Genomic DNA, 22,886 nt, shown 5'->3' with positions numbered 1-22,886 from the left:
CCCTCAGCAGGCCATACTTTAAAAGTAGCAGGATCCAAACTTCTCCACTCCTTGACCTACGGTTGTCATGGATACCCAGGGAGACTCGCTAGTACCCTGGATCTGATCCAATACAATGCCTACAGAGAGCTGTTTTAATTATCTAAGAGCTTCTTGAGAGCTCAAGTGCGTATTGGGGTTGGTCTCCTTCATCAGGATCTGACCCTCAAAGCTGATTTCACAACATATTGCAATCTAATAATTAATTCCAAGGCAGGCACCCTGAAATATGTCATAAAGCCACTTATGGGCTCTTATGAGGCGCTGAATGGTCAACACTATTTATTTGAACACATGCACAAGCCAAATAAACAGAAAATTATTAGGATGAGGTTCATGTTATTTTCAATTAAAGAATTCAGACTATCTTGGAGTTTAGAATCTTTCACACATCCACGGTGTAGGCTCTGTGAATATAAAAGGGAGCCCTATACCAACCGTCTAAGCTGCTGTCCAATGGTACAGTCAGGGCGACGAACATACGTAAACAGAGTATGTTTAAAAACATATTAACATGGAAGTATAGTGTGGACGCCAAGCAAGATGGCCCTGTGGTTGCGGATCTCTGAACCGATGGTCTGTCTATATTCTACTCACATATGGAGAGTTGAATTTTTTCAACATGTTCTCACTGGAGAACTATTTCAAACCCTTGTGGCGAGCAGATGGAATGCTTTATTCACCATTTCCTTCTAGTTTCGTTTCTCTCTCTGACCTAACGGCCCTCATTTTATTGGTGTGCTACAGAAGAATGTAACATTTTGACTCCTCTGTCAAGGAAGTGTACCTATCTAACTTGTCCTTATACTTTAGGCCAATCCTGTGGTTTTATAAGAGAAGTATGACATTGCCATGCTTTTTCATTACATTAATCCGCCATTTTACTTCTCCTCAACATGAACTATCTGCTTTACATCGGAAACCAAGTGCATTATGAGGCACTTTCTGCTATATGAAATATTGTTTCCTCACACTACAATATACAAACTTTCCTCAGTAAATTATTACCTCTGAAGTGATACTGCATACTGCTTTTTGTTAGAAACTTTACTCCATATCTATTATCAATTTTTCATTATACTCCTTTAAACATTATTTATTCAAGTTCACTTGGGTAATAATAATTCTATGGGGAGAATATGTCACTGGAAACTGCTGCATATCACTTCCTCCACCTACTCACATGGTCATAATCTTTTTCAATCTCAAGTACAGTATCCGCTGCGGAAGCAACTGTCCTTCAAGCAGAACCCTCGCCTGCAGTTATTTCTAAAGCTAAATTGTCAGGCATCCAAAGAAGGATCCTCCTTCTCCAGTGAAACCTTCTCCCATATCTATGGAACTAATACTAGATGAAATCCGAGCATTGAAACCTTTTATGGAGTATACTACTAAGACGCTTCTCAGTCTTTAAGACAAATGGTCATATATGGACAAAGGTGTTTCAGAATTAGAACATGTCAGTGACATCCAGGACTTTGCCTCCACAATTCATAAAATGCAAATGGAAATCAATGACTTAAAAAAGCACACTGAAGAGCTCGAAAATAGGAACTGTAGGAATAATATGCATATTTACGGTTTACCTGTAAATGTGGAGGGCAATGACCCCCTCCAATTCTTTAAAGCATCTATTCTGAAAGTTATATATCTTCCTCCTTCTACTTCTCTCAACATCCACGTGTTCATGGATTGGGTCCTAGAACTACTTCTAAACCCAGAAGCACCACCATCTTGTTTTTGGAGCATACTGGTCTCACCACAGTACTTAATGCAGCAAAATAAGAAAATTATATGGTCTAGGCAAAAATATTATTTTCTTCAAGATGTTGCAAAGATTACAGCTGACAGATGCAAACAATTTCTACCTCTCTGACCGCAGTTGAGAGCTATCAATGCTAGATTTGGCCTCATTCATCCTTGCTAAGACGGTCCGCTCAGGCACAGGGAATCTGGCACGTTTCTCCATCCAGCTGTAGAATGCAGCCGGGTTAGAGAAACATAAGAGCACTCAACTCCTCTCTGAACCCAGCTCTGCCCTGCTCTACACAGGCTGGCTCAGCCAGCAACTGAAAAATAAAATGATAGTCACATATAGTTTTATTTTTCAGTTGCTGGCTCTGAGCCAGTGGGGCGACACTACTCCACCATTGCGGAGGAGCTGCCGCTGCTATCCCACATGATGTCCAACTTGCACCTCAGTGCACTTTGACTTCTTGTCAAGTACGATACCAAGATTTCCCAGCACACAGGCTATATATTCAGCTCTCTCTAAACATCTCCACAATAAAGAAGTTTGCAAAGACTGCCTCTCCATATGCAAGCCTGCATATGTACAACCTACATTAAGCTTAACCTATGAAGGCCGAATTCAATCTTATCACCAATTGCGGTAGAGAAACCCAGAACCAAGGATGTCTCTTAAACATGAAGTTGCATGTATTCTCTCCAAAAGCTCCATACTTGTGACAAATCACTTTGACTTATCTTTAACAGAATTCTCTGCTTTAAAGAACAAATCAGCAAGAGAAACCTGGGCGGAGTGGTACCAGATCTTACTTCTCGTCAAACCAATCCCTGGCTGCCTCACTCAGACCTCAGAATCGCCATCCAAGCCTTGTCATTTCTCATGGGATGATGGCAATACCCTTCTTACAGGAGTCCTCAGTTCCCCACTAGTCCCACTGAAGAATAGCAAAGCATTAACAAGCATTGGCATAGCCAATAGGTCTCGCCTTTGGGACCTTATAAGTGTTTAGCCATGCAACAGTTGATGTTGTTGCACCAAGGATATTGTGCTGCTTAACTAAATACTTATAAGCTCCCCAAAAGCGAGACCTATTGGCTATGCCAATGCTTGTTCTGCATTATAATTTGGTGTAGGTTTGATCACATTAGGTCCTTCAGACGCTTAAGCTGTCTGTAGCCAGACCTACAATGGATGTAAGAAACACTGTTCGAGCCCATCTTCTAAAACAATTTGCATATCTTGAATATTAAGGCCCGTAGTAGGATCAATGGCAGCTTGTGTGAGCACGCAGTCCTAGGTGTAATCTGTACGCTTGCTCAAATTCACGGAGCACAGAGACCCTTTCATTTTTTATCAGTCAGAAAAATATCAAGTCAGAGATACCCCGTTTTATCGTAAATATTGAATACACGCATGTAAATGCCTAGAGAGACTAAAACATATTTACTATGTATTTATCGGTGATTTCCCGGGTTATGTTCGTACACGTTCTCTGAGTAGTAAATATAACCTATAAAGCAAATTTTCTGTGCATTCGAAAAACCATAGCATAGTCTCTTTAATGGTTTGCATCATTGATAATAGCTCTGTCTGAATGCACATTTGTGTGCGAATCTTTATTGAGACCAAAAGGAACCCAGGGAGTCTAGACAGTATTGGTGACCTCCATTTGGCATGTTCATGCAAGTATAATTGTCTTTCGTTCGGCTACAGGTGGTGGCTCAATGTATATTCCAAATGGATTCTCCTGCTGGCCTCCCTTCTTCCCCTGAATGAAGAAACCTTTCATTTCCTGACTTTAAAGAAGAAAGTGTTGGAAAAACACAATTAGAGATGGAAACTAGCATAGTCATCACATGTCAGCACTTTCTTCACATTTTTATGGGCATAATCTAGTTACAACGTCCCCATATACTGTTTAATCATATAAGTCCTACAAGATTTTAAATCCTTTGCAATAAATTCTCAAAACACTGGCATCATTGATACAGGTTTAGACAAGTAGTGCAAATTAATGTTAAAAAAAGTCTGTGAATGGCGATTCTGTGGTGAAGTGTATCCATACGAGACCCTGTTTCAGTGATTGGCTTGTGCAGAAAAAGAAGGGGGCAGCTGTTGGATGTGTGTGTCACCATGGCCCTATCCACAAAGGGATACCTTGCAGTTACCCCCCTGTTGGACATACGTATTGTGTCAGAGAGTCAGTCCATATGCAAAAGAAAGTTAAGTGACTAAGCTTTCGGTCAGTGTCTGCGAGTGGACTTTCAGTTCATAGTACAGCGTTTGTCATGGATATCCTGGGAGGGCCAGCAAATGTGCAGAGCACAGGTGTGTGGGAACACCAGGCCTCAAAGCCTAACGTGGCCTATAGGAAGGAGCTGGGCCCTTCCTGTGATGCTTCTGGGCTTGGGATTGTGAGCACTGCCCCTAAGCAGCCAGGTCACTAATAATGCACAATCTCCTTTGAAGAATTTCGGACATTGTATGGTGCATGAATTCTGCAGGTTTTTGTAAATGTTAATGAATTTACCCTTACATCTTCTTTTTATTCATAGCTCGTGTACTGGCCCTAAGAAAACTCTAACTTCATGTCAGGTTGTTTTTTTAGAACTTTAGATGCATTCAGTGGCAAGCAATTCATAGCCGTTGTTACATAATTGGGACGCCATACTGCAAGAAGTAATCCTGGTTAATTTCATGGGAGTAGCTACCACCCATATTGTAACCCAGTAGACTGCTACACTAGTGGCAAGACTTTGTCAAAGAACTCTGTTACTTTCTGTCTGTTCGCGCAATCCTTCGTTTCGTGATAGAGCACCACGGGCAAGTGAGGTTCACCTGCTGGCACCACCACAGGTGCGATAATGGAGAGGTGTGGCTCACTGGTTAGAGGCGGCAGACCTGTAAGCAGAGAATCGGCCAGGGACCAGGGTTCAATTCCCGACGCGGCAGGGTCGTGGACCAGGGTCCAAACGGACTCGATAATTCTTGCCTCGGTACCTACTCTAACCAGGAACACACTCGGCAACTCTGGGCATTAAGCTTGCCTCATCTCTACAACCGCCCCCCACAGACGCCGGGGATGCCTGGTTTCACCTTGGAGATACCCAGAAAGGGACCATCTCACAGGGAAAACCAGGACGGGTTCCCCAGCGGTCTTCAGCGCCAGGATACTCCATGGAGTCACAGTGCGCTTTACAAGTACACCCACATTTACATTTACATTTACATAATCTTTGATAAAACATTGTTAACCGCTTCAGTGCCCATGACGAGATGGTCTCGTCATGGAGCGCGGTTGCGCTGTGCCCATGACGAGAATATCTCGTCATGAACCCCGCCCACTAATGCAATGGCCGGCACAGGGCGGGGAAAGGGCGTGGCACTGAAGGGGTTAACAGTATATACTGTCTGGAATAATCATTTTCCTGGTCCTATTATGAGTGGTTTGATAGGGCTGCAACAGTGGCCCTGCAAAACCGCATTGTGAAAGGGTAGGAAGGAGCCAGCAGACATTACAAAGGTTACAAGAACTTTAACAAGACAACCTCTGGGGGAGAGGTATGTCAAAATAAAATCCTTCCCGGCTCACAAATTACCAATTGGAAGGAACATTTTGTTGGATGGTGAGGTGATATGACTTCCCTAAGTAAATGTATTTCCTTACGTTTTTAGTCAATTTAGAACCAACTTATTTGAAACCTTTAACATCACTTTGAGGCTCCTCTGGGTCCATGTTGTAGGCCTAAAGATGACAAAGAATTTATATTGGGAAGCAAATCAGCTGAATACTGGATAGAATTTAGTGTTAGTGAAGAAGGAATAAACACAGACTGGCAAAAAAAGAAATATGTTAATGGCAATTCTGATCCACGTGTGTGCTTGAGACACTGGATTGCGCCAATACTAGCCCTCTACAATTATATTGCACTGAATACATTGCCCACCACTACATCATTATTATAAGTATATTATATTTAATTTTATCTCCACACCTTCTACATAATCCTAACTAACCCTATTGACTATTGTGTTTGTCTGCTATATTTACCTCTACTTACATTGCGATGTAGTGGTGGGTTATATGTGCTGGATGCAATAGAGTTATCATATAAAATAATGTATTGAATGCACTGTGGCTAATCCCCTGAGGCCATGCCAATGCTTCCAGCTCCATTGAAAGGATGGATCAGTGTGATAAGGGTCCCCTGCGGTCATTGCGTGCGCCTTTCGAGTTATTAGTTCAAGTCCTGGCAGGGGTGAATCATTACTTCATCCTTCTGTGATTGATGAATTGAGTATAAACAGGATATAAATGGAAAGTGTTAGATACAGTGTAAAAATGTCTTATTATGTCACATTCAATTTTGCACAGGATGCATCAGAGATTGGTCGTTTTGAGATGTGAAATTACCTTAGAATTCCGAGTAGTCGGGTATGGAAGGGGGAGTTACTGCAAATATCGGTGTAGCAACCAATGTCCCCTGGAAATCTGAAGGGTGTAGTCATTTCACAGGCAAAATTACCACACAACTCAGAATTCCTTGATTTGTCTTGCAACTCCCATTAGTGGTCAAAATGGAAACTGGAATTGATGAAAAAAAAGGTTCAAAATTTCAGGTCTTCAGCTTCAAAAGACGCGTCATTATTATTCACACTGCGTTATCTACATTCTTCCAGACTTTCACTGATGCATAGACTGCGCCTGGGACAACCTATGCTAACCCTGTAACAGAATTGACAAGATGTTCTTGTATAAAAAATAAATAAAACATGTTGAAATTCAAAAATAAAAGGACTTTTAGGAAGCATTGCTCCAATTTCCCAATTAGCACCAATGCTGGCAAGGGCCAGGATTGCTGTTTGAGGAAAGACAAGTTATTACTTCAGGCCCAGCCAGTAGAGAGTTCAACTATCTTTTCTCCAGCCCCATGAACAAGTTCTTGCTCTGCTCTGCCAGTGCGGTCTATCACAGCGGAACAAGAGCCAGCGCAAAGAGGTGTGAACCCTTCCCTTCGTGGATGCAAACAATGCCTGAAAATAACTCCGACACAGCCGAAGCAACAGGAGAGCCCTGCCTCTGGAGCAGAAGCCAGCCGGAAGCAGCACCAGATATTGGGCCTTCCCAGCGGCTGCAAAATGAGTACTGACATAGGTGACCCCACCAAAAGAATCAAACTGTTTTCATTCGTCTTAAGGCGAAAGAATTGTAAGGGAGATGTAGTCGGGGTTTGGAGGATACGGGGTCCTGCATTTTTATATGATCAACTGTGTAGGAGGTGTCTAAGACGTGATAATTAGATCATATAAGAAATGTTTTATATGCAAAAGAGTTGCTGCTAGTCCGAACTTTGTCTGAGTGTGTTGTATCTTTATACTAGCTACATGCAATTTCATGAGGATTCATGGGGAGGGTTGGGGGGCTATTTTGTGTAGTTATGTTTAAAGTGTCATGGACTGTGTTTCGAATTGTAACATGTCGACAGAATATGCAATGATCATTACAACTGTTCAGGCTGATCGGAAATATTCCTGCACTGTATGATATATGTGTGTCATGACAATTAAAACCTTAATAAATTTATTTTAAAGTAAAAACTGTTTTCATTTGTCTTTGTTCATTACTTTGACATCATCATGTGAAGTTGCCAGTTTTTCATTTCCACGAGATTAGAGTTGATGTTGAATGTGTGAGCAACAGGAGTTGTCCTGCTTTGAGCACCGGAGATCAATCACCCGTCTCCCCTTGTAGCCAGCTTGTAGGTAGTCATTGTTCACTAATGGTACGGATTCAAAACTCCAAAAAGCGTGTGTAATAAAGGCACACGTATCAAAGTTTCAACAAAAGAATGGCATTTCTCTTTTTTGCCTTTTTTGTACCGGAATAATGAATTTGCAGGTGTGCTTTGTGACTTGGTACCACCTGGTAGCTGTGCGAACAGATGGTGAATTTATAAACACATGTTTAGGTAGAGGTCAGGTGGGAGAGGGGAAGAATGGACCGATTAGGAAAAACTTTTACCTCCATAGTGACGTGAAACTGTACTTGGTTTATGCTGTTAGTGCAGTTTTTGAAAATGCAAACAGATTCATAACAAGCATCACGGCACCGATGCTTTACTTTTAACGTTAAATGTAAAGCGCGTGTGCAGCGATTATAGCAAAAGCAAAGAAATAGATGTTTTTTTCTATTTCTTTACTTTTGGTATAATCGCGGCACCCGCGCTTTCCTTTTAATGTTAAATGTAAAGCGCGGGTGCCGCGATTATACCAAAAGTAAAAAAACACGCTACAAGACATGCTTTAGTAGGTGAGTTTTCAAAGTGCTGCTGAAGGCTGGCGGTTTGCGCGTGCACGCTCACGTGAACGCAAGCTTGTCGCCAGCCAGCAGCACTTTGAAAACTCACCTACTAAAGTCTCTCCGGGCAGCGCATGCGCGCTGACTCAGCGAGACCTAAAAAAGGACAGTTAGGTCAACACCACACTAACAGATCTGCTGTAGCTACTTCTAATGGCCGGCATTGTATTCAAAACAAGCTGCGTCACATGCAAGGCAGTTGCGATGAGTGTACTATACTACCTGTCAAAAAATCTATCTTCGCCAAAACAATACAAGAAACCGCATCTCTGGCAGATAGACAAAGACGAAGTAGAATGAGGAAAAGTCCAAAAGACAAGCCTACACTGGGATCTGGAGCAATAGTCTTCTCCAAATCTGTCTCGCTACATGACTCCTGATCTACAGAATCGAGATTAAAACACAACTTCATCGAGCATCTCATCCAATAGAAATAAGGAAGAACCCAGCTCCTTACCACATAGACATAACAAACAAGAGCGTAACCGGGTCCTTCTGCATGTGTGTAGGTGTATATGTGTATGGTATTTCTATAGCTCACACCTAGCCAAAAATCCATCTTTTTAGACATGACTTAGAATAATTGTCTCCCCCTCTACTCTCTATAAACATTTCCCACTATGCCACAGGGTGATGTGCACTATTGCTCCCTGACTAGGTTCGAAGTGCCTATAACACTGGCAATATATACCGATCGCTCATAAGTCAATTTTTTCGTTTTTTATACAAACCCAACTTGTGGCCTACATTGTCTTCCATAACCAGTGGTGGGCATGGGCATGGGAGCCATTGCCTTTGTTTAGGATGTCACTTCTGGGTTTTTGGCTAAATTGATGGCTTGAGTAAGGAGAGTAAATTTACAGTGAAGAATTACTACCCGAACAGTTTAGGGATTTGAGCATAAACATATTGGGGCAGATTTATGAGGCCCGTTGCGCCATCGGAACGTCACTTTTTGTGACGTTCCGTGGCGCAGAAGCCTGCGTGATATTTATCAGGCAGCACTAAGCCACATTTTTTTGGCTTAATGCTGCCTCATAAATATCAGTCCCTTTAACGCAGTGTTCTGCGTTAAAGGGGCGTGCAATGGGTGTTGCTGGGGGCGTTCCCAGCAACATCCATGGCCTTTTGACACTGCCCCAGATTTACGAGAAATCGTAAATCTGAGGCAGCGCCAAAAGCTTACGCCTCCCCAGGGGAGGCGTAAGGGAGGCGCAACAAGGAGAAATATCTTTATTTCTCCTCGTTTTTCCTTTTTCTATGTGCGCTGCATTCTGCAGCACCCATACAAAGAGGAAAAACCTCTTGTGATTATTTTTGTACAGAAAGGTTTCCCTTCCTATACAAAAATATTCATCCCCGCAACGCAGGCACCCTTGCACTATGGTGCAGAGGTGCCTGCGTTGGCGCAGGCAGCCCATTGTGCGCCGGCGCAGGGGAAAAGGACAGGAATGCGCCGCATTTTATAGATACGGCGCATCCCTGCCCTTTTCTTTTGCCGTAGGGAAGCGCAGCAGGAAGGCCTGCTGCGCTTCCCTACGGCAAAACCTCATAAATCTGCCCCATTATTATTAGTGCTAGTAATAGTAGTAGCAGGACTGCTAAATAATAATAACAATAATATTGTTAACTTGTTTCTACCTAGCGCCCCACAAAACAGTATTATTAGCATTTCCAAGCGCTGTAAATATCAAGACTTAGCCAACAGTTGCTCCTTTGATGGTCCTCGTTTTGTCAGTTTGGAAGGATGAATGTCTGATTTGCACGCGAAGGTTTTTGTGTTGTTAAAACATTGATCTAAATTATTTTGTGCCACGAGAGGAGTTTTTTCTCATGATTATTAAATGTAATGCTCTCAAGTGCTGTGAAAGTGTGATTCATGACCGTGCTGTCTTTTTTGGGGAGCAATGATGCACAATTTTCCTCTAGTTCTGCAGGTGTGTAAGTCAGCAGAAATATACTCCCACTAATTACAGATTTATTTTACACAGAATGGAAGTAGTGAAACTATCAATACCCATTAATATATGTATTCATACGCAGTGCCACATCATTTCATGCATAATTATGAATTTATTGCATTTTCTACATAATTCACCATATGCTGCATAATGTGCAGATGCCATAAAAAATGTTCTCGCTCAAACCGATCAAGACATGATTCCATCCAATAAAGGTGGCCTAAAGGTCCATTCAGTTGATGATTCTTGCTTTCAGGGGTTAGACGTGTACTATTGTGGTGCAACTTGGCCCAGGCAGTATTGCTAGGTGGTGAAAAGAAAAAACGATTGTTTCCCATTATGCTGCTTAATTATCCTTTCCTTGTTGCATAATTTTGTCAATCCTGTCACAAAATGTGGCTGTCCGTGGCCCCTTTTGTGCTTTACGGCTGCTCTTCTCCGGTCTGACAGTCCTAAGATTCAGAGATATGTGATATACAATGGTTAAAATGCATTAAAAACAGCATGGTAGGATGCGGAGTGCATTGGGGCCGGGCCAGTGAGTGTAGGGACGAGGTCAAAGGCGAGGCTAAAAAGAACTAAATATTCTGTAACTATTCTGCTACTCCTTCAACTTCAGGTGAGTGCATATAAAATAAGACACGCACATGTTAAATGGAAATTAAGTGCAAGTTAACTCTACTTTAGGGTACCTCTTAGTTTGTTAATGTGATTACTGCAGAAACCTGTGTGTGGAGCCAGAGAGTCACAGAGGTGAATCCTGGTTGGCACAGTGGAGAATACTGGTTTCTGTATTTATTATTCTAGGAGGCCCCAGCCTGGGACAGAAATCATTGCAAATATATGTCGTGTTAACGTTGTATAACACACCTTTGGTATAGGCTGCTCAAAAAGAGTTTGTGTTTAAATAACACAAGGGCTTTAGAAATATGCATTTCTATAATAGGCAGTCAAACTGTACCTACCGCAAGCGTTTGTATGCGTCCATTAAAAGGATCCACTCCAGAGCTCAGCTGGTAACACCCTTACAGTACCTCTCAAACAAAGATTATTTTGGCTTCTAGAAGCTTCAAGTGACGCTGTTAATTAAAGCCAACACCGGCTCCCCAGCAGCCTTTAAATTTGCTAATTAACTCATTTCACACATTTCATTTCTTTCAGGTTGCAGGAACCCTGGCCAGAAGGCTTGTTTCTTCTTTAGCTCTCTGTCCCTCGCTGGGCTTCACAGTATAGGGAGACCCCCTCCTTCCCTTACATCTGGAGGTACCTGAAGGTGGCCATTAACTGCTTAAGGACCGTTCTTTTGTAGCAAAAAGTATGGGAACTGTTTTTTGAAAAACGTCGTTCTCCAAGGATCCTGCCCACTTTAAACTCTCAAGTTCACTTCCTGGTCCCCATTGGAAATGTATTCTACCCAATGCATTTAATTACAAATTGCGAGATATTCCCGTTTCTTTCAGGCCACATTTCCATCCATTTAATGCTCAAATACTAGAAGAATTGTTTGTGATCTTGTAGAGTGCAGTGGAGCACCGGGGAATAGTTTGGTTACCTACCCATAGCTGCTACTGTTTAGCGGTGCTTATTTTGACCTGGTGGTTTCTGGTGCTCGGCACTTGCACTTAATTGCCATCACCGGGTCTTATGACAGTCTGCCACATGGTGGTGCTGTTTGCGTTAGTTCGAGTTAGAAATGAGTGCAACAACAGTTTTTTCATAATTCAAAATACATTAAAATGACTAATATCGGCCACCCAAGCCATTTTTATAGCTTTGGGGGTCTGGAATAGTCTGAAGTACCACACTTGAAGGAGTGTGATGTTTATAGGAGTGCTTGTACTGTCACCAGCACCGCTGGCAGGGACCATGGGTGGTGCAAGCTGCAGAGGCCTTCTGAAGACAGCCCTCGCACTTATTGTTTACAAATTAAGCACTGCCCTTTGGGAAAGGAATGCCTTTTTAATCATGAAACACTTAAACCCTGCAGTCTTCTAGTAACAGTCACGTTCAGACCTATGGGCAGCATAGCCCTGCAGTAACTAATAACGCATGAGTTTATGGACTAGATCTCTGCTGTAAATACACATGATCTAGCTAGGACTGGCTTTATTGCTGAGTCTTTCCTAGTTCACTTTTATGGACCCTGCAGATCTGGAAGCAGAGGCTGTGTTAAAATAATAAATAATTATGTGTGGAAGTTTAAACACAAGCAACATTCATCCACCAATCAAACTGAGGTCTGACAGGGTTTCCAGGGTTAAATGCACAGTACTTATGGGTTTTATTTGACCAAGTGCTTCTGAGATGGGGCATGGCAAATCACCAAAGAAATTATAATTATGGCTGGTGCACAATGAATAGGGGGGCGTTTTACATGTCATTACCAGGAGATCCACCATCTGGCTACATCAGTGAAGGAACTCCTCGCCCACTGAGCTATCATTACTGGGCTCTGTCAAGGCACCTCCCTTTAGAAACCTGCAAAGACGGCTGCATGGGCATCGGTTGCCCAAAGACCTGCCTTTGTCCAAGTCCCAAACAACTATTTCAAAGTCTGCCCTCACACTAGAGGGCATTCAGACAGTGTACTGCACGTTCAAATCTGAAAGTTTACTAGTTTGCTTCACTGGCACTATATTTTCTGATTATTACAATGTTTTAAGTTAGCATTTTTAACTGCTGTACAGCGTGTTTTGCTTTACCATGTTGTGCTTCGTTCTTTAAACACGGAGGGCCCGATTCACAGAACTAACTTAAGACAAAATCCTAAACTTACTACCATTTTGGTATTCACAGAAGGCACTTACTCATTTTGGTATTCACAGAAGGCACTTACTCATTTCGGTATTCACAGAAGTTAGGACTCCTAACTTTAGGACTCCTAAATGCCTTCTGTGAATACGGAAAGCCTTAAAATTAGGATTTTTCTCAGTTTAGTAGTAGTATAGTTAGGACTCCTAACTTTAGGACACCTAAATGCCTTCTGTGAATACCGAAAGCCTTAAAATTAGGATTATTCTCAGTTTAGTAGTAGTAAAGTTAGGAGTCCTAACTTTAGGACTCCTAAACTGAGAAAAATCCTAATTTTAAGACTTTTGGTATTCACAGAAGGCATTTAGGAGTCCTAAAGTTAGGACTCCTAACTTCTGTGAATACCGAAGTGAGTAAGTGTCTTCTGTGAATACCAAAATGAGTAAGTGCCTTCCGTGAATACGAAAATGGTAGTAAGTTTAGGATTTTGTCTTAAGTTAGTTCTGTGAATCGGGCCCGGAGAAAGGCCAGGAAAGCACATGCCCATTGCTTCTCATCGCTGGAACTGAAAGATTGATCTAAGTGCCGCTTGAAAATACCGATTGTATGTGAAACTGGTGTTTTTCGGTGAAAGGGAGCGCTTCAATATAGCAGTCCTAAGCATATTCACATTGCCAAAGCGGATGTCTTCACATCACTAAACAAACCGACCAATCGTCTGATTAAATACTCACTTCTCCCTCTTAACGTATAATAACTTGTTTTTTATGTAGTGCTTCGTACTATCAGTCTACCTTTCTAAGTGCTTAAAACTACAGGGGTACCCTACCCAAATCAAAAGTACCCATCTACCCAGCCTCAGAAGAACAGAAGGCTGTGTGGGCCTCCATGCTCCGTCTAAAATGTTCAAACCACAAATAAATCCAAGAAGGGAAGGCACTTTGTTGTAGCAAACACCCGTTTATTCCAGTACAGAACAACAACGCGTTTCCGCTTAGAAAAGTCTATGGACTATTTGTGATTTGAACATATATATTCACAGTAGAAATTGTGACTCGCAATGCACTTTTTAAGATCTTGCTTTCAGTCAACTTGAGTTGCCTATTATCAAAGGCTTTTGTTTAGGATATCAACACTTACAATTTGCTTTGGGTCAGCCCATTGATTATCATTTGTTGGCTTTCTTGTCAATTTCCTTTCCTTGCTTCTTATTGGAGAGCTTACCTTCCTCTTCTTGTGTTTATCTCTCCTATGAAGTTTGCTTCTTTACCATCCTTTTGGATCAATGATTTGTATCCTCCTGCTTAAATTCAGGAAACTACTTTTTCCTTTTGCTTTTAGCACTCCATAGGGGTGCATATTTTGTTTTTGTTGTGTGTGCTGCTTCTCTGAAACAACCCTTTCTTTCCTTTGTGCTCTCTGTATTGCTTCTCTTCCAGCTTTTCTGTTGCTCCCCAAGTCCCTCCCGATCCCGCCCCATTTTTTGAAAACATTTCCTGAGCCCCCTCGCTTTTTGTTCATTGTCCCTCCACACATGCCAATCCACATTTGCCTTCGATGCTTCCTCGCCTACCTTGTCTTTTTATGTATGCTTAAATGCATTATTTTTTTCAAGAGTGCCTTGCAGTAGCTATTTACTGCTAGGCCACTCCCTTATAAATAATTCACCTTTGCATGCCTTTTAACATTTTTTTTAATTTTACCTCTCTAAAATAGGTGGCAGCCATCTTGTATTGGTAAATAAAAAGGAAATAAATTGGTTGCTGCATTGTCATGTTGTGTATGTGTGCATGCTTGAAAACACATGGATACATGTACAGCATCACACTGGCACTTTTTTGTGATGCTGTTCACCAATGGAAACAACATGTTTTTTGCTGATGCTGAAGAGCATCAGCAAAAAGCTTTGGAAAATCCAAAAGGCGAGGCATATTGGTTATGTTGCAATGTTTGTGACTTGGTGCTTCGCTAGCGGTTATCCTGCTACTCTGCGAACCAGTCTATAGACACCTAAAAGGCCCTTTCATGCAGCTTTGGCATGTTTTGTAGTATGGCCTGGTACTTGCCTAAAGTCCCCCTCCCCTTCACCCGCAACCCTTGGGGTAGGCAGTCACCTGGCTCCCATAGGGCCCCCCCCCCTTTTTTCCCCAAGGCAAACAATTCAAGCACCACACTGCTTTGGATTAGGGGTAGTAAACCCAGGCCGTATTTTAGTACAGAATATAAACAAACATTAAAATGTTATTATTATTTTCATTATACACACAATACGATGAAAGTCCAATACATTGATAGGCACAAGCTGTCAATTGGCTAACCTTAACATGTTTCTAATACATATCGGTCCTATCATAAGCCTGGCAATGAAGATATTCTCTTTCTGCGTATCCCTGTTAGAGCCTACGGCAAGATCAATGACAGGCAGACCTAGTTCAAGGTCAAGTTCAAGCTAGATCCTAACCTCCAACCGGAGTGACCTTGCGCAGGGGGTCCAGCTTACCGGATGGATAGCTCCACCAGTCCCCCCTACGCCCTTAAAGATTCAACGCCATAAAAGGGGGGCGCTGCAGTTATGCATCCTTGCGCCCTTGAGCTCATGCGCGTGCGGGGGTGGCCAACCAGCCTACTGGAAGCGTGACCTCCCTACCCCGCACCCTTCCAGCCTACCGGCTGTAACTGCCCCTGGAGTTCCATGAGAGACCCTCTGTCTCCCCCTCGGGCGTCTACATTTTGACCATGGCTATGCCTGTTAAGAACCGTAAACTATGCTCACCAATCATGACCTCACTGCCTGACCAAGGGAACACACACAAAATATGACAAAATATAATACCTGAAATTTGAAAACAGATTAGATACAAAATACGACAAAACAAAACACCTGAAATTTGAAAACACATTAGATTAGAAAAAACACTTTCATTTTGATATTATAACCATTCCTTCAACCAGACAGTACCCTCTGTCTCCGTCTCGGGCGTCCCCATTTTGATCATGGTTATGCCCGTTAAGGACCGTAAACTATGCTCACCAATCATGACCTTACCGCCACAGGAAAGTATAGTTGACCGACTATCTGGCCTCCCCCTTCCTCCTTCTAGAAAGGTCATGTTGCGCTCCTTGCCCTATTGAACCGTACCCATAGGTTTCTAGAACTACATCCCTACCCAGTCTAGAGTGGTGCATGTACCAGATCATGCCAAAATCAAAAGCATTCCTATGCACCCCCTGTAGGATATTAGGCCTTATCCCTGCTCCAGACGACTGGTCCCAGTTAGCCTTAACTATGCACCCTCTGTGCCGACTTGCTTTGCGCGGTAATAGTCCTCCCCGTCACTGGCAGGAGGACTTTTCCCAAATTTACTTGGTATAAAAACCTGACCCAACCACTGTTCCGGGTACTGTATATCACACGTAACCCCAGACGCTTACAGGAAACAGATTGCCTTGTGCAAAAATCACGGCAAGGTCCGTAGATACTTGTGGGTACCCTGACGTGGGTGGAGATCTCATCTCGCCCCTACTCACGGTGGCTGATGCTCCCATAACCCACATGGTCCAAGACTTACTCGGGGTGCCTCTATCGAATACTATGAACAGGCATATTGCCTGGTTCTTGATTGCGCAGGCTACCGTAAGGGACTTCGGTACCCGCTGTGCACCCGTCCCCTTAAACTTGGGCTGAAGAGGAGATTAATCTACCATCTGGGAGCCAATAAATGCCAACAAATTGATAGCAGCACGTTGCGCCCTACAAACATGTTGCATTTTTAGAATGTCGAGCGACGCCAGATTCAAACGCGGCTCCGCAGTTCTACAGTCGGCAGCATTGACCATTAGGCCACAACCTCACTTTCAGACATGGGACTCATTGCTAATGTAACTGCACCCATCTCAACGGGTTGGAGCCATATCGGGATAGTCGGCTGATCCATGAAATCGAGCAATCTTTGGAAGACTACACCGGGAGTGCCCCACAGGCCGCAATATCTCCCATAAGCATAGTCAAGGGATGTGCAAACACACACGCCTGGCCAGTGGATTAAGGGATGGGCTCTGAATGAACCTCCCCCCCTACTAACTATTTGCTTGCTTCCTTGACCCCTACTACAGAGCATCTCAATGCCACGCAGTACCCACTAAGATGGTACCTGCGTGTACAAGCGCTGTAAGATGTTGCTTATTAGCCGAATGCTATTACAAAACAACGGGTGTTTGAGGTGTTGTATCTTTCCGTTACCCCTGGTGTTTGTCAAGCTGGCAAGACATATGCGCTTGTCACGCAGCGGACTGCTAAATACCCCTGCTGGCGGCAAATTCTGGTTGTCTATAACTATACGCAACCCAAGACAGTGCATGGGCCGCAGCATCTCACCCATGCATGCTGGCACCTCCGAGCCCTTCTCTTGATCACTCATCACACTGTATGCCTCCGCTTGCCACCCCCGTTCCGTATCTTCCGGTCCCACTTCCTGTCAACATCTTGCTGTCATTGCGGTGTGGATCACCTCCCAGGTATCAGAGTCAGGGGTCTGGCCATACATAAAGGAACACAAAACACAGATGATTAGTGCTCTTAGCCTTCGGATAAGAGATACAGTTTACATGCCAGCCCCTTCTACAACGTCATGAGACTGTACCGCCCCTTCCGACCCACACCCACAGGAATTCAAGTGCTATGCTCATAAAGAAGGCTAACAGCAGTGAAAAAACAGGTTCTACTTGTATCCGGTGATGCAGCCCCAAGAGCTAGTTACAGTATGAGAAGCCGGTGTGCAGTGACAACGAAGGTAACTGGAGGCTGTGACATTACCCTGCAGTTCATGTGCCATGTTGCGTTCATTACCTAAAGGTGAAGGGAAGTGCGAGGACACATGGAGAGTGGTAGCTAGTACTGCCACTGAAGGTTGTTCCGTAGGTCTCACGTTAAATTGTGGTTTCACCATACTTGCCTTCAAATCATGCTAGTTACAGCAGTAGGCCCATATACATATTCTCAGCCTTTTCAGAGCCCAAAAAAGGACACGTGCTAGACCCAGTTTAACTTCTGACCCTACTCTCGCTAGATGTTGACTTGAACTCAAACTTGGAAGGCCCGTGGCCACTCACTTGCCCACGCGTCTTCGTGTAACCTTAACACTTGGCCCCCCGAGTTTGTCAATGCCTGTCATGTTTTGAGAATTCGTTGCAAACCGTTTAAGAGAGTGCCCTGACACGAGCAGCGCTCTGCACTGAGCGCCTGCAACAGTGTGCAACACTATCAATAGTGCTGAAAAAGGAAGATTTGCGGCTGGCACACACAAGCTGTGAAGGTAAAAAAAACCACCAGGGCTGCGTAACATTGATTTCTGTGTACTCTGGTTCACCAGACACACTTTCCCGCTAACTCCACGAGTAAATAAATGCACAAAAACAAAATCCAAGCGAGCTATCCAGGTTGTTGTCAGTCTGTAGCTAGCAAGGGTATATTCGCTTTAGCAAGGATATGTTTGTGAAACAACCATAAGAGTGACAGGTAACCTACCGAATATATACCGTGCGTTTCTTGTGAACCAGCCCACGCTTTCTTGAAGCATGAATGTACTTCAGCCTGCGATGGCTGGCTGACCTGAAGCTGTTTTTTTAAAAACTTACATTGAAATCAGACTTTCAATTGTGAGCGCCGAGCATAGCACCAGTTGCATTACTTGAGGAACATTGGAATCACTTCCAATTGAGAGCGCTGAGCATAGCACTAGTTGCATTCCATGAGGAACATTGAAATCAGACTCTCAATTGAGAGCGCTGAGCATAGCACCAGTTGCATTATATGAGGAACATTGAAATCAGACTTTCAATTGAGAGCGGCTAGCATAGCACCAGTTGCATTACATGAGGAACATTGAAATCAGACTTTCAATTGAGAGCGCTTAGCATAGCACCAGTTGCATTACATGAGGAACATTGAAATCAGACTTTCAATTGAGAGCGCTTAGCATAGCACCAGTTGCATTACATGAGGAACATTGAAATCAGACTTTCAATTGAGAGCGCTGAGCATAGCACTAGTTGCATTCCATGAGGAACATTGAAATCACTTTCAATTGAGAGTGCCTATGCATAGCACTAGTTGCATTACATGAGGAACATTGAAATCAGACTCTCAATTGAGAGCGACTAGCATAGCACCAGTTGCATTACTTGAGGAACATTGGAATCACTTCCAATTGAGAGCGCCAATGCATAGCACCAGTTGCATTACATGAGGAACATTGAAATCAGACTTTCAATTGAGAGCGCTTAGCATAGCACCAGTTGCATTACATGAGGAACATTGAAATCAGACTTTCAATTGAGAGCGCTTAGCATAGCACCAGTTGCATTACATGAGGAACATTGAAATCAGACTTTCAATTGAGAGCGCTGAGCATAGCACTAGTTGCATTCCATGAGGAACATTGAAATCACTTTCAATTGAGAGTGCCTATGCATAGCACTAGTTGCATTCCATGAGGAACATTGAAATCAGACTCTCAATTGAGAGCGACTAGCATAGCACCAGTTGCATTACTTGAGGAACATTGGAATCACTTCCAATTGAGAGCGCCAATGCATAGCACTAGTTGCATTCCATGAGGAACATTGAAATCAGACTTTCAATTTAGAGCGCTTAGCATAGCACCAGTTGCATTACATGAGGAACATTGAAATCAGACTTTCAATTGAGAGCGCTGAGCATAGCACTAGTTGCATTCCATGAGGAACATTGAAATCACTTTCAATTGAGAGCGCCTATGCATAGCACTAGTTGCATTACATGAGGAACATTGAAATCAGACTCTCAATTGAGAGCGACTAGCATAGCACCAGTTGCATTACTTGAGGAACATTGGAATCACTTCCAATTGAGAGCGCCAATGCATAGCACTAGTTGCATTCCATGAGGAACATTGAAATCAGACTTTCAATTTAGAGCGCTTAGCATAGCACCAGTTGCATTACATGAGGAACATTGAAATCAGACTTTCAATTGAGAGCGCTGAGCATAGCACTAGTTGCATTCCATGAGGAACATTGAAATCACTTTCAATTGAGAGTGCCTATGCATAGCACTAGTTGCATTACATGAGGAACATTGAAATCAGACTCTCAATTGAGAGCGACTAGCATAGCACCAGTTGCATTACTTGAGGAACATTGGAATCACTTCCAATTGAGAGCGCCAATGCATAGCACTAGTTGCATTCCATGAGGAACATTGAAATCAGACTTTCAATTTAGAGCGCTTAGCATAGCACCAGTTGCATTACATGAGGTACATTGAATATTAGCCTTACAAACGCGAGCACTTAGCATAGCACACGTCGCATTACACGAGGAACATTGAAATCAGATTCAAATGAGAGCGCTTAGCATAGCACACATTGCATTACATGAGGAACATTGAAAACGAACTTTCAGTTTAGAGAGCTTAGCATAGCACTATTTGCATAACACGAGGAACATTGAAATCAGATTTTTAAATGGGAGTGCTTAGCATAGAGCCAGTTGCATTCCATGAGGAACATTGAAATCAGACTTTCAATTTAGAGCGCTTAGCATAGCACCAGTTGCATTACATGAGGAACATTGAATATTAGCCTTACAAACGCGAGCACTTAGCATAGCACACGTCGCATTACACGAGGAACATTGAAATCAGATTCAAACGAGAGCGCTTAGCATAGCACACATTGCATTACATGAGGAACATTGAAAACGAACTTTCAGTTTAGAGAGCTTAGCATAGCACTATTTGCATAACACGAGGAACATTGAAATCAGATTTTTAAATGGGAGCGCTTAGCATAGAGCCAGTTGCATTCCATGAGGAACATTGAAATCAGACTTTCAATTTAGAGCGCTTAGCATAGCACCAGTTGCATTACATGAGGAACATTGAATATTAGCCTTACAAACGCGAGCACTTAGCATAGCACACGTCGCATTACACGAGGAACATTGAAATCAGATTCAAACGAGAGCGCTTAGCATAGCACACATTGCATTACATGAGGAACATTGAAAACGAACTTTCAGTTTAGAGAGCTTAGCATAGCACTATTTGCATTCCATGAGGAACATTGAAATCAGACTTACAAATTTAGAGCGCTTACCCAAGCACTAATTGTATTACATGAGGAACATTTGAAAATTAGACTTACAAATGCGAGCGCTTAGCATAGTGCCAGTTGCATTACCTGACGATGGACCAAACGAGTTACCCTGGACACATTCGCTGAGCTCAGGATGCTGAATTTGAAAATTAATAATGTAGATATGGCACACGTGATGCTGTACCGTGACTATTGGCTGCTGATTTTTTTTTGTGTGCAATGGTTTGGCATCACACTCCTCCTCCCCCCCCTAGCCCCCCCCCCCCCCCCCCCCCCACCGCAGCAACACACGCCTTTTTAGGCTGCAGACTGGAGCACATTAGGACAGCCTTCGTCAGGGCTCTCCGTAGATCTTTTTATCGTGTATGGGGCTCCGTAGACAAGTGGGTGGACCGGCAGTGAGGGGGGGGGGGGGGGCTCATTTTCTCTTGCACTCTGCGCACGTTAATGGGGGTGTTATTGACGCGTATTCAGGACAGTCATGAACGAAGGAACGCTGACTCCCCCGGTGCTGGATTGTTTGAGCCTTTTATTCACTAGTTACAAGTAGTCACAGTCCCCTGCAACTTTACCATTACGGTGCCGTAAAAATCACCACAGTAACCTGCAAATATGTAATCAATTCCCCTTGAATGGCAGCCTCTCCCTTAAAGTCGGAGAGCTTATGCATATGCCGGCGAGCCGGTGCCACAATCCGGATTCGAGGTGCGTGCAGCATCAACCTCTTGGCTTTTGAAAGGTCCTCGCCTACACTGCCCCGAGCCTGCACCGTTGCTGATAGCGGGGCTCAATCACACAGGCAGAAAACCCTTCCATCCGCTATTACCCTCCCAACAAACAACTTGGCACGGGCGTGAGGAGTCGATCTGCAGGATTTTAGGTAAATTGGGGGAGGTGAGGAGATGTTTCCGATAAGAGGCCAGCCACAACTCTGCTGTAAACCATATCTCTTTCTGCTCCTGGCGCTACCAATGTTGTGGGTTGCACCCAGTGTGTTTTATTTCAATTGGAAAAGCATAGGGGCAGGCACTCTGATGCAGCATTGCGTTAAGGGACACACATGGCCTTCAAGTATCTGCGCGCAAGGAGACTTTATCTAGCAGACTAACGTGTGCACGCATGGGGCCTCCTTGCCGACCCCCCGAGAATTCTACTAAACAGGGGTGACGCACCAAGACCACCGACAGCACTAAACACATAAATAATGTAAAATAATGCAGTATTTACAGACTGGGTGTCTGACCTATTCAAGCGCGAGTAGTGCTGTCTACAGTCCAGCGTGCCCTCCGCCTGAAGCATGCAATACAAATAGTGCGGTGTTTATAGCCTGCCTAGGCCTGGCAGCACTAAACACATTCATAATATCAATAATGCAGTATTTATCGGCTGGGTGTCTGACCAATCCAAGCACGAGTTGTGCTGTCTACAGTCTGGCCGTGAGCTCGGCCTGAATTTTGATAACTGGGGGTATACCCATCAATTACCCTCCCATTACCTGGGTAAGGAAAACACAATTTAAGCAAAAGTGGCATGGAGGAAAAAATAGAGCAATATTGTTTGCCAAAGGACACTTTTAATTATCCTTTCATATGTGTATAAATTCACATCTAATTTTCTTCGTTTTTTGCTGAGCATATACAAAAGACATATATTTACAAAACAAAACCTCTGTACAATTGACGAAACTACGCTACTGTCCTAAACAATAATTATCAGTTGTGGGTCCACCTTTCAATAGTGTGGACACCCCAGAGGGCATATACATTGCATAAGGAAATCAATATCTCCACAATTTCAAAGGCAATGCAAAGTTGTTAAATCCCCACACATTCCAATTTTTTAGGGTCCCTCTGTGAAACCAAAATGTCGACGCAGTCGCGTTTCAGCCGATC

This window comes from Triturus cristatus, chromosome 2_2 (genome assembly GCF_964204655.1).
Source record: "Triturus cristatus chromosome 2_2, aTriCri1.1, whole genome shotgun sequence".
NCBI classification, from domain to species: Eukaryota; Metazoa; Chordata; class Amphibia; order Caudata; family Salamandridae; genus Triturus; species Triturus cristatus.
The sequence above is the reverse complement of the archived record's forward strand: the minus strand, read 5'-3'. Positions refer to the sequence as shown.